This window comes from Ambystoma mexicanum, chromosome 3p (genome assembly GCF_040938575.1).
Source record: "Ambystoma mexicanum isolate Mex_15411 chromosome 3p, UKY_AmexF1_1, whole genome shotgun sequence".
Lineage (NCBI taxonomy): Eukaryota > Metazoa > Chordata > Amphibia > Caudata > Ambystomatidae > Ambystoma > Ambystoma mexicanum.
In genome coordinates this window covers 350,493,090-350,510,259 of record NC_090925.1, presented here as the reverse complement: position 1 = coordinate 350,510,259, position 17,170 = coordinate 350,493,090, and the positions used below count along the sequence as shown (strand labels likewise).

Sequence of the window (17,170 nt, the reverse complement as noted above, 5' to 3'; positions counted from 1 at the left end):
AAAAAACCGGACTCCTGCAGCTTCAACACACCTGCGGGTATGTCCCGTCAGCATCAGTAAGTTATACATATGCTCATCTAAATTTGATTATATGTTTTAAATATAATGCAGATACTGTTAATCGCAGTGTGTTGCACATTTCTTATAGATGTTCATTTTGTCCCGATTAACTTACCGCTTTGTCAGAAGGGTTTGGCACCGTCTGTTACCCTTTTGGCAAAATAGATCACATACTGTTGCAATTTTATTCAGTTCTTTCGTTTAGTCCGAAATCCATACTACCAGTTAGGAAAATGAATTCTCATTCTTTCAACAGTAGTTTTTTACGTTCCAAATTCGTGTCGTTACTGGTTTTTACCTGATAGACCACGGACCACCTTAATTCTTCAACCTTATGTATGTTTTCTATAAAGTGTGCTACTAGTGGTGCTGCATGTACTCTATTTTTAATGCAACTATTATGCTCTGTGATCCGAGTCTTGACCTTTCTTTCTGTTTTCCCTATATATAATTTTTTACAGGGGCACCAGATCACGTATACTACAAATTGCGAATTGCAGTTTGTTAGACCCTTTTTTTTCCATGGGGTGCTCAAACCGAGATCTATTTCTGTTGTCTTTTTTGTCTGTCCACAACATGTGCAAGATCCACATGGAAAATGGCCCTCTGGTCGTCGTAGTCCCCACGTTTCTGTTAAAGTGGGTTGCATTTTGATCTGTTTTGTGATATCGTTACGCATGATCTGATCTTTAATAGATCTGCTCCTCCGAAACGCAATCAGTGGTCTCTCTAAGGGGATCTTCCCTTTTGCCAGGATTCCCCAATTTCGATGCCCAATCTTCCGAATTCGATTGGACAGGTTGCTGTATGTGTTCACGAACACTAGTTTGTTTTTGTTTTTAACTTTTGGTGTTTGTTCAAGAATGGCTTCTCGATGGTTATTATCCGCTCTCTTCATAGCCTTTTTGGTCAAATTTACCGGATAACCTCTTTCATGTAGGCTAGTTCTCAATTTCTTAGCCCCATCTCGGTAGTCGGTCCTATATGTGCTGTTTTTTTCAGTCGTAAGAACTGACCAAACGGTAAGTTATCACGTGTGTGGGATGGGTGAAAACTACTGTAATGTAGTAAAGCATTACGATCTGTTGGTTTTTTTATATGGTTTTACATATAGTTCCCCTTTGACTTTGTTCACTTTTATTGTCACATCCAGATAGTTAACTTCATCCTTACTCAGGTTTTCGGTGAATTTAAGATGATGGTTTTGTACATTAATCCATCTAAAGAATTCAATTGCCGTGGTCTCATCCCCTTTCCAGATGATGAGAACGTCATCTATGTATCTTCTCCATAGTAAGATGTTTTTTCTATATGGGTTCGTTTCTGAGTAGATGTGATTTTTTTCAAATGCTTCCATATGTAGGTTCGCAATGCTTGGGGCCAATGTGGCCCCCATTGCCGTGCCCTGTATTTGTTGATAAAAGTGGCCATTAAAATGGAAGTAACTCTCCATTAATGCCATTTCGGCACACCACATGATAAAAGATATCGGTGTATTCGTGATCGGATTTTCTGCAAGTAGTCTCTCTTCCAACACTTCCAATGAGGCCCTCTGCGGTATATTTGTGTATAGGGCCACCACGTCTAAACAGATCAGAATCTCTTCATTGATTATAAACGGTCTTCCTTCTACCTCTTTGATTATCTGGGTAGTATCCTTTACGAAGGAGGCCATAGCTCTGACCATAGGCTGCATAAAGTGGTCTACAAACTTTGATAATGGCTCCAAAATTGAGTCACAGCCTGAGACTATCGGCCTCCCTGGTGGTCTAGTGAGGGATTTATGGATTTTTGGGAGAATATAAAATTGCGGGATCCTTGGTTTGTCTACCACAAGGAATTCTGCCTCTTTTTTCGTGATCCATCTCCTTTCTTCAGCTTTTACCACTTTCTGATTGATTAGTCTTTCAAGTTTTGATGTAGGGTTTTCTTCCAGTAGCTTATAGTTACTGGTGTCTGTCAGTTGCCTCATACATTCTTCTATGTAATCTATCCTATTCATGACCACCGTGGCACCTCCTTTGTCTGCTTTTCAAATTATTATTGATTCCTTGAATAACAGTTTATTTAGCGTTGCTTTTTCTTCTCTGTTCAAATTTTGAAACGTTTTTTCTTTTTCCGTTACCATTTCTAGCTTCTTAACTTCTTGTATCACCCTGTGCTCGAAGACTCGGGCCTCAGCTGTCTGTGATTGAGTCGGTGGGCAAAAGTCAGATTTTTTATGTAGTCCACTATCTTGTTCCTGCGGCTCTACTCTATCTTCGAAATACTGTTTTAAATGAATCAATCTCATAAATTCTGAGAATTCCTCTCTAAACTTGAATCGATTGTGTTTATTTGTGGTCACGAAACCCAGACCTTTTTCAAGAATCTGTTTCTCGCTTAAACTGAGGTCATAGTCTGACAGGTTCACCACAGTGGTTTCATGCTGCGGGTCATCACTCTCTGGTCCGGGTCCCATTCCTGTTGGTCCCGTCCTAAAAAAAGCTGTCCATTGGGATTTCCCCTATTGCTGTTCCTCCTGGTTCCACCACCTCTCCTAAACGGCCTTCTCCCCGTATTGAAGTCTGCTGCTCGTCCTCTTCTCCCTGTGTTGCTACCTTCTCCTGTACTATCTTCGCTTGAACTATACGATGTACCTCTAAATCTAACTCTCCTCTTGCTGTTACCCTGTTTCTGATTTTGCATCTGATCTTCTTGTGTTTTGGAGAAGTAGTTTTCTTCGACATAGGGGAACGCTTTTTCATGGGTAAGGTGCTGTAAATCTCTTTTTAATCTCCTAATCCGATCTTTAGTTAGGTCTTCTTTGAAAGACTTCATTTCATTCAGTAGATCGTCTAGTCTTTTTTTATACTGTTCAATTGGTACGATCTTTTTAATCTCTTCTTCTAATTTTCACAGGTCAATGGCTATTTTCTCTGTTGTGTGTTTGGCGGTGTCAATTATTAGAATGACCCAATCCCTTCCACATTTATTACCTATGTAGCTCCACTGTAACAAAAACTCTTTATCTTCTAGAAAGATTCTTGGCTCGTTTCTTACCACAAGCCCTTGTGGTAATATGTTGTTTCTCAGATACTCCAGCATTATACTCCCATGGAGTTCAGATCTGATTAGTCGTTTCTTAACTTGGGTTAGTTCATCCCAACTAGTCAGGTTGTATGTGTCACCTAGTTCCCCTCCAAACATTGTGGAGTTACTCAATAATTCTGTGATGTATTCGTCATCATAACTTTTGCACTTATCTGCAGCCATTCTGTGCATCATCAAGGCTACAGCAAACATGATAAGTTTAAATAAGTGTTTGGCCTATTTTGTGCAGACAGTTTTGATATGCTTTGTTATGGTGGCATTGCATTTTTACTAGCAAAGTGGTAATCTTGCTCAGTGGGTGGAGCGCTTGCTGCTGTGATCTGTGTGTGATCTGCTGGCGCAGGTTCAAATCCTGGCAAGACCAACTCAGCCTTTCATGGTATCCAATCAATATGTGAAAAACATTTTTTCGACATACCAATATGTTAAAACAAAAGTGCCACATTTTTTTTCTCAAATTTATTGTTTTTTACTTTATAGGGTTTAGTTTTATTAAGTTAGCAAAAAAAGATGTTTTATTTAAAAAAAACTGTTTTTTTTTAAAAAAGAGAAAAAAAGGCATTTGGAAAAAAGAAATTCGCCACTTTTGGTTCGACATATTGGTATTTCAAAATAGTGACTGTCGGAAAAGTCACGATAAACCGCCTTTCATTCTTCTGAGGTTGATAAATGAGTACCAACTTTGGTTGGGATGATAATTGTGAATGATATTTGTATGTAAATATGAGCTATGTACAGCACTTCAGTAAAAGTGCTATATAAATAGCAAATTAATATAACTAAGCATTAATACTCCTGTGCACGGAAAGTGACTTGCATCTATTGGATTTTTGGATGCTGTGTTATCGCAGCAACTGGCAATGTACTTTTAATATAATGACAATACCCAACATGTAGCTATAACTGGCAAAATATGGAAGTAACTGGCCATACAATGCTGAAGTGGCATATCTATGGCAGTGCCTCGGCTGGAATCGTACCATTATTCCAACTCTACAATGTCACCTAGTATGAAAAACTGCACCTTTGCGCACTTCAAAAATCCAGACCCCATTACTGTAGCCAAGCAGAGCAGGGGTTGTGAGGGTGTCCCCCACTCTCCGTGGTCCTAGTAATGGGAGTAGAGGGTTGTGGGGATGTCCCCCGCTTACCATTACGGTAAGCATGGCACAGGAAAAAGAAAAAAAGAAGAAAACAAAAAGGACCTAGCAGCGTCTGCACCACCACAAGTAAGTATTTTTTGTGTGTAATATAATAACATATTGTGTATATACCTATCAGGACCTGCCTTTCTAACCCCCAAGATTACATTTTCCACCTATCCAACAAATTACGCCCTTCCCTATTTCATTATGGTTGACTAATCGAGAAAAACCTTTCCCCAGAGGTTTTGTGTATCTATATTAATGTATTCACTAAAGCAAAGGTCATGGAGATACAGTATCTATACAAGAACCTAGCCTACTTGACTTCACTGTTTAAATCCTCTAATCGCCTTATGAACTTCGCAACCACATTTTTCTCGGCCCTTGTGTTGCACTCACCCAATCAGCCAACGTTTTACCGTTTCTGCTTCCCCGGCTTTTTTCAGAGCTGACAATTTCTTTCTTGCCAAGGCATCCATCTTATGGGACCTCACCTTTGTAGGAAGCCTAGTAAGTTGAGACAAATGGGCATATAAATGTAATGATATTTCAGCCCTGGGAATCACATCACAGAGAACTACATCTCCTTATATGAATAGGTGTGTGGTTAGCTCCCCTTGTACTTTATATAATGACATTCTCTGTATATCTTTCCCCAGTTTACAAATGTCATTTTGTTGTACTTCTTTACCCGGATTTTAATCAATGTGTGCTTGTCTGAGTCAATTTCAGCAAGAATCGGGTGTGAGAAACCAGTAGGTGTCTCACCCACTAGTCCACAGGGATCTGTCAACCAGGTGGCCAGGACACGGTCTTCGCTTTTGGATCCAGTTCCTGAGGGTGGACCAGTGCAGGAGGATCACCTGGCTGAGGGGTCTTCGAGGAGTGTAAGTGGGACACCATATGGTGAGACACAGTATCCCCTTCTCTATAACACTTTTACCCCATCCTAGCATGTAGGATATTAAGGAATTTTACCCCCCGCCTTTTTACAACACAAACACTTTCACATGGACAGGCCGATATAAGCGGAAACAGACTAACACTCGAGCTGTGTACCTGACATTGCATTGGTCAGGTGAGGTCAGGCAATTACTGACCATCATGCACCTAACTTCCATTAAACTTCCCCACACGGATAAAAGGTGTAGCCCAAGAGCCCTCTCTGAGCGAGGCAAAGCACACGAGGAAACATCTATTTTGAGACAGCAGTTTAACTAGAGAAGACAGACTGCAAAACAGAGGGGATCTTCATAAGGGAAGTTCCCTTGACCTTTTAGACAAGGAACCGTTACTTTCCAGAAACCTCAAGAACAGAAAGCGTAAGACCCGGAAACCAGGCTGAAGAATCCTGCATTGTGTGTCAAAGATACCCAGGGCCTTCCTGTGTCAATAATCAAGGCAGGGGGAAGCGCAGCCTCTGTGGTAAGGCCCAAGAACAAAGCAGCCCTTGTGAAAACAACACACCCGGTGAATTGGGCAGACTGATACAAGACCGTTCTGTGTTGAAGCCAAGATTGCAAGCAGCAACATTGTATGGCGAGTGCTGGAACGAACATTGTTAAAACATGTGTTATATGAGACACAAGTAACGTTGAACGGCTGATGAGTGATTGAACTTTCAAAGCAAGATATAATACCTTTGACAGTGTGGTCCGTCACCGCTTGGGTGCTCAATCGAAGGTCTCTGTAAGGTATCCAGCTGAAAAGTGTGTAAGGAACTCATGGTGGCAACAGTAAAGACAGATACAAGTGATCATAATTCAAGGGTACTTATTATACTGTATATGCGGGTTGGAAAAATGCCTTATCTAAACCTAAATCTAAGATGGGAGCAAGCTACAATCATCAAACAATAATAAGGTAGCCCTAGTGGTGTCTTGTCAAATAAAAGGGCCCACACTAAGAAAAACCGATTGCCAGTCGTTTCACTAAATACAAACAATGAGTGTGGGATAAGGTTCACAGGAAAGAAAGAAGTGTTCACAAATAATAAGTCAGGATGCGGTAGTCAGGGTCTCCCTTCGCCACGTTTTGAGGATGGGACAAGATAGGACTCCGGAGCACAGCACATGCTCGAGCTTTCCCAGCACAAGCTAACACTTTTGCTTTGAACTATCAGCGCCTTCGGTGGTTAAGTCTCTTTGCTACAAAAAGGTCTCTTGCCTCTGAGGATCTGATGTGTTTGAAAAATAATAAACAAAATGTCCACTCTGCTTGCACATAGGGTGATGCCTTTTCATCCCTGCATCCCCCTCTTCCAGGTTTAAATACACAGAAATGTCTTTTCGATATCAGGACCTTCGGTTTTCAATCTCTTGCTTCCGAGGGCCTGATATTCAAAACAGCAAAAACAAAAGTTATTTTCTTTATCTTTAGAGTGATGGTTGTTCACCCTTGGGTGCCCCTCTTTTGGGCTCAGACCCCTCTCAGATGTGAGCCTCCCTCCGTCGAATGCACTAGGCTTTTGACACATTCTCATCTATGCCACTCACGAATCCTAATGTCTTTTAAACAGTTCACTGTGGATATCTCTCTGCCGTTTTCATTCTTGCCAAAACACTGTATATTGGGACTTCAGACTTTGCCCCCTGTTCATCGGCATCCCTATGTTGGGTTTACTCTTGCCAACTTTTGCAATTCACAAAATACAGGATTCACTTCCCTTAACTTCACCTTCACTTGGCGGTCAAAGACTTTCGACTGTACAGAGGATTTTGCATGACCCCTGGATGACCACTTCAACCCAAGTCTTTTGTGCCGTTCCCAAAGCCTTCTGGTAACAGTAGTTTCAACCATAGGGTATTTTCCCAGAGTTTCTCAAGCAAGCACCTGGGTGGTGCCTGTCTCCCCTGTAGCTGGCTCTCCCCTCGTGTACGGAAATAACAGTTCTTTGTACTTTCTTCAGTTAGCCGGTTTTGCTACTTTTATTCAAACACAGTTCGGTTTCTTATCGGTTCTCCCCTCAACTCAACGGCTGTGATGAACCATTCTGCTTTGCTTTTCTCTGGAGTCAAGGCAGGTACCATGATGTCAAGCGTCTCCCCTTGGCTTGGTTAACAGCAGGGGAGGGCCTTGTGTAACATTGACATCTGCTGCAACACAGGCAGGTTATTGTTCATGGTCTTACATTACCTTTTGTGGATGTTTCATGGGTCTGGTTTGGACAAGGGCAAGGTTGCCCTCTCCTTGTCACCCTCTTGGTTCGCGCTGTCTTTCTCCTCCTCTTGAACTGCCGTTCTGCGTTCGCTCTCTCGTCGTACGGTCTACCTTGCTCATATTGTGCTCTTGTGCTCCACCTTTTATCCCTCTGGGGAAGGGAAAGGGCCATCAGGTGTGTGTGTGATTCTGGTCAATTGCCTGACTTTGCCTGACCCTGGCGTTGGGACATGTACTGTGCTGAAAACGTGGGGAAGGGAAGTCAAAGTCTTGAATATCCTGACATATCATTTCCTTAACACTTTTCTTTTGCATAACATTGTTTCCCACACTATTTGTATTTAGAAGTAAGGATTGACAATAAGTGTATAAGTATAGGCCCTTTTAATTTTGACAAGACACCACTGGGACTATTATTACTATTTGATGATCGTAACTTGCTCCCATCTTAAGATTTAAGATTAGATAGTCATTTTTCAAACTCAATTGAAGTTCAATAAATACCCTTGATCTGTGGACCTGTGTCTGTTTTACTGTTTGATACCATGCCTTCCTTACACGGATCACAGTACTCCCCAAAATAGCTCAATGCTTTGTCATAATTATTGCTGAAAGATGTATTCAAATCTTCAAAAAGTGAAACTGGAACTTGGACAGACCAGAGGAAATGCCATTGCAATGCTGCAGAGTGTGATGAAGTTATACGTGTGTATGAGACAAAGGTGTCGACAGTACCGAGGTGAACAAGGATTCCAACGATTATTCTGAACGCACAGCCCCATGGAAATGCTGATTGAGTTGAATTGTTGGGACCACAGAAGGTAAAAGAGAGAATGTGGTGAATGTTCTTGGTCCTACACATCCCTGTCGGGAATGACGCAATAATGTTGTTGACTGACTCCTTTTCTGAACATGACCCGGTAATGGGTTTTTTGGGGAAAAGCGTTGCGTGGAGCGAGTTGTTACTGAAAGCAAGTATTCTTCCTCTGCAGCATGGGGAGGTGGGAGTCAACTTTTATACAAGTGCTTTCCTATTCGCTTATGGAAGCTCATGGATGTCCCGATGTCATCAATGGAAGTTAAGAACAGTACTACAGCACCAATCAAGAAATAGCACTTTACATTTAAAATGTATATCATTAACTAGCTTAGAGCTGACACATTGAAGGCATTGTATAGAGGAGGTCCCAAATAAAGCCTGCACTCCCATCACCCATTTTGAAGTACCAGGAACATTCACACCAAAATATGTGACGTATGATGAGCAAATAAACCAGCAGAGAGCCGCAGTAGGGCTCTGCCCAGTACCCATCAGAAGAGCAACACCTAGTGAAGTACCAATAACCAGACAACCATGGACAGTAAGGTATCCATTGAGAAAACCTTACCAACAAATGAGACGAAATGAATTTGCCTAAGTACCGTCCCGGAAGAAACCAAAAAGGTCTTAATGGAAGAAGAATGGTGACATCATGAGAGCCCGGACGGACTCACAGATAGAACAAATGATGAATCAAGAATGGCACAATAAGTCGAAACGTCATGAGAAAAGAGATTGTGAGCTTATAGTGATAGGAAGCTATCAAAACCTAAGAGAGTTAAGCTGTAAGCAGAATGAAGATATTCAACCAGCTACTTGTACATATGCTTTAAACCGCAAGAAAGCTAAGAAAACAGTACGGCTTGCTATGCTAAGTAGAAGAATAGTGCGGCAAGCCCCATTGTATATAATCTACCTCAAAACGAAGCATATTATTATAAGTGCGATTCCACTTTATGCCAAAAGCAGAATCAACTCAGGTTACTAGAGGCCAAACAAGACAAGATTCATATTTTAGCAAAATGAGAAGAGACAGCTAAATTGAAACTCAGCAGATGCAACTCGTGCCAAGAGAGCCAAGGTCATAACAATAGAAGGAACGAACATTGGCTACATCTAATTGAAAACTAAGAACAGAATATCCTGTCCCTGAAAGGTCAAGATAAGGAAGCGTAGGCAGGTGGCAAGCTGAATAATAATTAAATGCACAAATCGAGAGAAAGTAGGCAAATTCATGGTGTCTGCATCATGTGACCATCCGAGCGAGGAGAAGCACGAGTTCACACCTACGCGTGGCATCCGCCCAGAAGAAGATAGCAGAACTTTCCCAATCAGAAGATGCAGTTTTGAGGCTAACCACAGTAATATATTTGACACATTGTTGTTGAAGCGATGATTGATTGTAACCTTAATTGGAGGAAGGCCGTGCAGTTTAGGGGGCACCCTTCACCCTGCACCTGGCTGACCATTCTGCGTGCTGCTAAATAAAGTGGAAATGTATGCATGGGGTTGGTGCCAACCCAATCACAATGGACCAAATAATCTAGGATCATATAGTTAGTAGAACCAATGGGACGTCGTATTTTTGGTGACGTCCACAGTAGTCATTTTGAAGGAAGGGCTGAGACGCCCACCTGACAGTGTTTTACCCAATCCCACACTCCGTTACCATATACAGATATAACAACTATATTAAAGTTACCTTTTCTGAACCAATAGAAATGCTTATTAACTTTTGAGTGTTACATTTCACTTATGACGAATTTTCAGTATAAATTATGTGTTGTTCATGAAGTTCATTGGAGTTGAAGCGAGAAGGACGATAGCATCACTGCTGATATTCATAACTCCCCGGTTTTTGTACTTCTCATTAAACGGACTCTCTTTGCCAAACCATTGAGTTGTCCTTATTGATTTGTGTTGGAGTAATAAATCTGCACCCCCATCCATCTCAAGGTTCAGCTATCTTGTCTTAAAGTACTCTCGGAGAAAACCTCGGCTATATGGGCTGGTCGAGGGTCTCCTCAGTACACTGGGATTCAGGTGGCAAAGTGAACCCATTCTCTGGGCCTATATAGTATTTCAATAGGGCCACAGCACTGTTATGATGGGACAAACTTAAACACTGGTCCTTCGGCATTTGAAATGGGTATGGAATAGTAGAGCTAAGGCATTCCCATGACTGATTAATTGGTGAATTGGCGAACATATAAAAGACCAATGCATACTTTAGTATTGTTAAATTGATGCGCTCCTTAATACTTATTAATCCTTACTGGTTCTCTTCGTTTGGAAGTATGGGTGATCTATGATTACGAGGGAAGGTATGACACCATACATTTTGGTTTAATTAGCACCTGTAATCAACACTCTACTTGAAATAGTACTGCTTTGGACGCTAAGATCAAGGTTGATGAAGTTTTGAAGGCATTTGGGCAGCTTAAGGCGTTCAAATCACCGGACAGCTGGTTTGCTAGTAGAATTTTTTTAGGTTATTTGGATCTACCTTGGCTCCATTTTTATGTGATTTGTTTAACGATTTTATTTTGAAAGGGGTAATTTGCCAATCAATGCGAGAAGCCCTGATAACGTTAATTTCGAAACCGGGCAGAGATCATATGAAATGTGGGATTATAGACCGATTTAACTACTAGTTTAAAGCCGAAACTGGACTTCAAGCCATGCCCAATATTTTAGTTCCCATGCCTTGCGGATATGCCCATTGTATAGACTTGTAGACAAAAGCTATGGGAAATAAAAAAATCTTGCTTCCAGTTAGTTTTTTTTAACATGACTATAGTAATTTCATAATTTACATTTTTTTTATTTAAGGCTAGAAATGACATCACTAAATTGTGCACGGTACATTTTTTTTTACCTTGGAATAATGAAAAGCTGAGCTGTTTCAGAATGAATTGTATCCAGTCGCAGCAAGCTGTTCAGCTTTCAGCAAGATGTATTTTAATCCAATTCCATTTTGCTAGATTATTAGATGTTTTAGTGTTAAAAACAGCTGTAACCATTCACAGAAGCTTTATTTTAAGATGTCAAAGCAATAGCTCTTTGGAATAGCTCAGTGGGTTATGTAATTTCAGCAGAGATCTAGCTGCAGGTTTCACGTAAATCACTGCACTGGGCACATTAGCGCACCGAGCCAACAGACCAGAAGAAAGTCACAGCCAGAAAAGGTCAGGGTGATTCTTTAACCATTCTATAAAGCCCACACCAACAACAGAATGGACTGTTGCAATTTCTAAGAAAAGTTCTCATTGGTGCCCAAATGAACACGTTTATAGAAGCAAGCACATTTAAAAGCTAGTTTAAAAGCGAGTTTAAGTCACCCTTTCAGAGGTTTAGGGAGTCATAGAATCTTGACAGGTAATATGTTCCGGGTACTCATTTAATTAGATGCGAGAGGAGGCTGAGCCAGGGACACTGACCTGAGAATTACTTTTTCCCATTCTTCCGAGTGTTTCACATAAACTGACCTGTTACTGAGTCTCCCCAATGTATATCTGGATAAATAAATGTTATACCTACCTTCCTTATACAACAGTAAAATTTTAATTTCCCAATGGACATGCAGATCTAAAAGTAGCAATTTCGAGGTTGGCGTGGGCCTGGAAGGCGTTAATGGTGGAATAGCTCACACTTGTCATAGGATAGCTTGATAGATCCACAGAGAGGAGACTACATTCCAACAAAGCTTTATATATCTCTAAGTGGCCCCATGACATCTCTGACACCTGCTGTCCAATCCTGGCTGCTCATTCAATAGCAGTTTGCATTCTGGGACTTGTAGTTTAGCTTTTCTAATATGTTTGTTCCGCAAATCAAATGCAAAGTGTCATTGGCTAAAACTCAGAGTGACCGCTATTCAGGTTTTTTCCCACCACTACCTCCTTACTCTATAAGGTAGTCCTGGAGCAGATATTTATATTACCTCAATCCATGCTCCTGCCTTATTTTTGTTGTTGTTGCATTCTTGTACCCGTTTTGTGTGCTTATTCTACTAAAGGTATCTATAGGTACCAGAACGCAAAGAAAATCTGGGTTGGATGGGCATCCATACATGACATTCTGGACAGTTTAAATTGCCTGCAGTATTTGCACGTGCATGTTCAGAGCAAAACGAAAATGATGTGTGCCCCCTCCGAAGTATCTTGTATACATGCAGCACTCAATATCCCGGGAGGATAGCTCAGCGGCAGCGTGCGCGTCTTGGAAGCAAGACGACACGAAGCAACAAAGTTCGATCCCCGGGTCCGCGCTTAAAAACCTCTGGGTGTTTAAGCGCATTATAAATACGTAACTAAGACAAAAAAAAAAAAAGCACAATTACGCAACTAATTCCTGTAACAGCGCCTTGATGCCTGCGGGCTGTGTGAGCGCTATATAAATGTAAAATAAATAAAATAAATAAATAAAACACTAAATAAATATATGTTATCTGCAGCAGGTTTATTTTTGTAATTGGATTTTATTTCTGAGACGTTATCTGCGACTATCGTTCTCTGGCGCGCGTAGAGGTCTAAACCAGAAACCCAGTTATGGCCAGGCCTGCTGTCAGTGGTTTTTTCGGCACTGTGTGTTTCTCTACATTTTGGCATTTATAGTTTTGCGTTTCAAGTACAAATATGGAGTTGTGACACAATTGGAAAAAGGAGAAAGGGTTGGATGCCCGGGTGTTACTGGGACCACTTGAAGATCCTGATTCATGGATTATTTGCGCCGAAAAAAACGGGATTTTGTATTAAACGCTGCTTCCCCCCCACAGCACTCCTTACTGTACTTTTATGTTGCTGCAGCTCCTCAATCAGCACATTTAGAGTCAGCTTCATCTTCTTCCACATGTTCTTCATAGTTTCTGGTTTTCCTCGTCGCCATTTGTAGTGAAGCCTTATGTAAGACATTCTGTGTGCACTACTGAATCACAGACCAGCTGCTGAGTCTAAGTTAGTTCCAGGCAAGGCTTTATTCACATATGTACAAATCTGTACATTACTCCAGTTACTCTTATTATAGTTACAGCACGCGTAGACATTGACAGGGACATGGGAAGGTATAAACATCACTAACAAAGGAGCTGACCCACCGGCCATCCATTCAACCCAGCTCAGGCCCCCAACTGACACTCGCAGAACATTCACACACAGATCCACCCAACATTCTCCTGAGCTGCATTCATGCACCAACATTCTACAGCAAGCATCCAGGTCAGTGGCAATACAAGACTACATTACAACAGATTTGTGCACCATTCTGCCCGCAAATCCCCATTTGTTAAACAGGGATTTGCGGTCAGAATGACGCACAAAACCCATTTTTTCCGGCGCAAATAATCCATGAATCAGGGCCGAAATGTCTACAATTATTATAAAAAAGGTTGCTTGCCTTTGTTCTCCGAAGCGGAAAAGGAAATTCTTCCATTCGTGTGCACATACAATATGATGTGCCGAGGAGACTGAGGGTCATGATATGTTGCGCAAGAAGGACGCCTAAACCTGCTGGCGTGGCTTTGACAGTCACTTTATTGTGGAGGTTGGAATCAAAATTAGGCCTGCCCACTGAGGAAGCAACCTGCTGGCATGTTGAGCTGAATGCCTCTTAGCAGTCTTGCGTCAGGACAAATGTACTGTTCTTTTGGGTCAGCAACAGCAGAAGGGCATTGATTGTTATGAGACCTTGGATATTACTGGTGCAGCAGCCGGCTAAGCGTAATAACTCTCAAAGTGCAGAAAGACGTCACAGACTTAGAATGGGGGTTAGCACTGAGAACATTTCCAGGTCTGTTTCGCTGCCCTTCTCAGTGAAGATGTGGCCACCGAACATCAGTGCGCTTTTCTGAATTCACATTTATCTCTGTTTACTGTTAGATGGGCAGTTTCTAAAGCCATGGGGATACAATGTTGTGCGTCATCGTGCCGATCCTGAGCTGTTCTAAATGCAAGGAAATCGTTGCTGTAGTCTATAGTCTGGGCCATGTCGGATCACTTTATAAATCTCATCTTGGGATATTTTAATTGGCTGAGGACATGCCAAATCTAAGACGTTTGTAACAGTTCAGTCCGAGGTGATGTCCAGCTTAGAAAAGAAAGTGACTTCATTCAGTAGAGGAATCATGTCAGTAATCCTTGGGGCATGATGCATTTCATTATGGATTGATTCAATGCTGATATAGTTGTTTAAACCCCTTTCAGGGATGGAATCGGTGGTTGATACCCATGGCGTTGGATTGGTTGCTTGTTCAATGATGTTTTGCTCAAAGAGATGTTGCAGTTCATCTTCCACTAATGTTATAAGGAATATCCCTCTACTGTTACGAAGTTTGAAGGACTTGTTTGTCAATATGCAGATGTATCTGGCATTGTTTACATTTTCCCAAGACTCTGAAACAGGGAAGGGAAAGGTTTTTCAGTCTGGTATTGTGTGTTAAGGAGTATATAGACTAGATCCATCTATAATGCAGTTTTAAAGTGAACAGTCACCTTGAAATGCTGCTTCAAGGACATGAAGTTGAGTTTTTTAAGAATGTGTTTTAAAGGAACAAATGACAGAGTACATTCCAAACACCCGCAGCAGGGTGGGTGAGCCATGCAACATCTGATGTGTGTATCTTCGTTGAATGTGATAGATTGGTGTATACTTGTCCTTCTATTATACTAACAGTTGCACCAGACTGTTTTTGAGGGCTGTGATCTTTGCTAAATGAGGAGATTCATACTCTATCCAATGGAGACTTTGAGGTAAGACATCAGAGTTGACAATCAAGTTTGTGAATGCGCTTGCACTCAAGCAATTGATGATGTCAACGTGAAGATTTTCTCTTGTACTGAGGGAAGTGCCATTATAGGTCTGTGCATCTTTTCACTGTCAAGTATTTATTTGGGTACTTGTTCCAAGTGCAGCACTTTGGCCAACCACAGAAGTCTTCTAAGTGTAATGTGTTGGCTACCCTGATGGATATTCACAGGACAAAAAACCTTGGCTACACTTATAAATCATCTAAGAGCAGAAGCAATGGCCACTTTTTTAATGATGTGGTTAACACGATGGCAACCCTCAGAAATAACTCCAGTGCGATGCGTCGCCAAGTTCCCCAAAACCATCTAAGTGGAATGCATTGCCCACACCCAAAATACATCTAAGTGCAATTTGTTGCCTACCCCAAGATACATCTAAGTGTAACACATTTCCTATTCCCCAAATAAATTTAAGTGCAATATGTCTATCATCTGAAATACATCTATCAGGCTATATAAGGAGTGCAGCAAGCAAACTACAAAATGTTCTGATTTGAAGGTAGTAATGACGAAATGGCAGGGTTTCAATTGAGCACAGTAATGGTTGTGCTAAATGCCCGTACCACCTTACCTAAGTTGTTGCTCTAGGCTGCTATGTCAGGTGCCCATGGACAAACAGGGAATGAGAGCTGCCCAGAGGAGAACTTCCCTTTGCCTTGTGGCCCTTCACCGGCTGCCCGGGCAAGGCTGCCCTGGGTTCCTCCGTTAGAGGGCAGCTTCCTGGAGAAAAACACCAATCACGGGCCATAGAGACGGGAAGAGGGCGGGATGAGGACAGGGGAGAGATCTGTGAGGGCTACAGTTACGGGGAGTGTAGGGGATTGGGACAGGAAAGTAAATGGAAGAATAAAATGGAGGATGGGGTGCAGGTAGAGAAGCAATCACCCCAGGATGCAGCAGGACCCAAAATCAAAGTAAAGCACTTACAAATCCCTCCATAAAGCACCAACCAGGCACTAAGACTCCTTGCCAAGTGGTTATTATGCAGGATGGCTGCAAAGTACACTAAGGAAAGGCAGAGGGAAGCAGGGACAGATGGCTACCAGGACAAAAGCAAAGAGACACCTGACTGCCTGAGCCATTTGCTAAGGGGTTGGGTGGGAAAAGGAAAAAAGACAGAAACAAACAAAGGACTACAGCACAAAGGCCTGGCACTCTAGATGCAGACCAGCTCAAAAAACGGAATGGAAATCAAAGGAGAAATATAGATATCCCATCAAAAAGCCACCAATCAGGCCAAAAAACAGATATGAAAACACACACAAGTCCCTCCAAAGGCAACAAATCTAGACAAAAAAACGGATTGGGAAACAAAGTTAAATGCTCAAAAATCACTTCATAAAGCACCAAACAGGCCCTAAGAGTCCTTAATAGGTGATTCTTGAACAGCATATCTATAATACTGCAAACAGTTCCGCAGCAGAACAGTTTGCATATTTTTCTCTATTGGAATATACACCCCTAAAGAACAATTGGATGCAACACATGTATTTTTCAGGTCCCCATTGCCCTCCCACTGTAAAGCACATTTAGAATGATACCATCAAACAGAAACCACTTGTTATGTTTCCCAATCCAAATACCAAACATGCATTTCTCTTTTGAATACAATTAGTACAATCAGCATGAATGTAAAAAACAGAACACATTGTTTCTCCAGCATGGGGTCTGGCATGGATTCACATGCTCATGAATATTCCCCGTCGTCAGGCTGGGAATCCTCGGTAAAGAAAAAACCAGTATCAGTTTCGTTTCTGATCTGTCTTTCGTAGTAACAACCAATCACTGGTCTCTGTGTCATACTGACCACAGCCAATGACTGCCCTCTACCTAAGCACCGCCTCTGGCAGCCATCTTCAGATTTTTACCGCACGTTCATGTGTTGGGATCCTCGTGCTATTGCTCTCGAGCGTTAGTGCTATTTTTTCACGTTTTTTCTCAAAAACTTCGTTTTTTCGGTCAAAAGAGCCTCAAGCTCCACCGACTCTCCATCCGATCAACGGGGACCCGTGTCGGATTCGTCTGCGCCCCTCAAGGGTGAAGATTTCGTCGAGCTACGCATTTGGAGAACTCCAGAAGTTTCTCAGGCC

At 41.8% G+C, this 17,170-nt stretch overlaps 1 protein-coding gene across 1 annotated transcript in view; it reads left to right on the top strand.

The window, feature by feature from the left end:
* Window positions 1-17,170, top strand: part of LOC138580435 (bactericidal permeability-increasing protein-like) — a 341,489-nt gene that overhangs the window by 87,980 nt on the left and 236,339 nt on the right. The window lies entirely within an intron of this gene.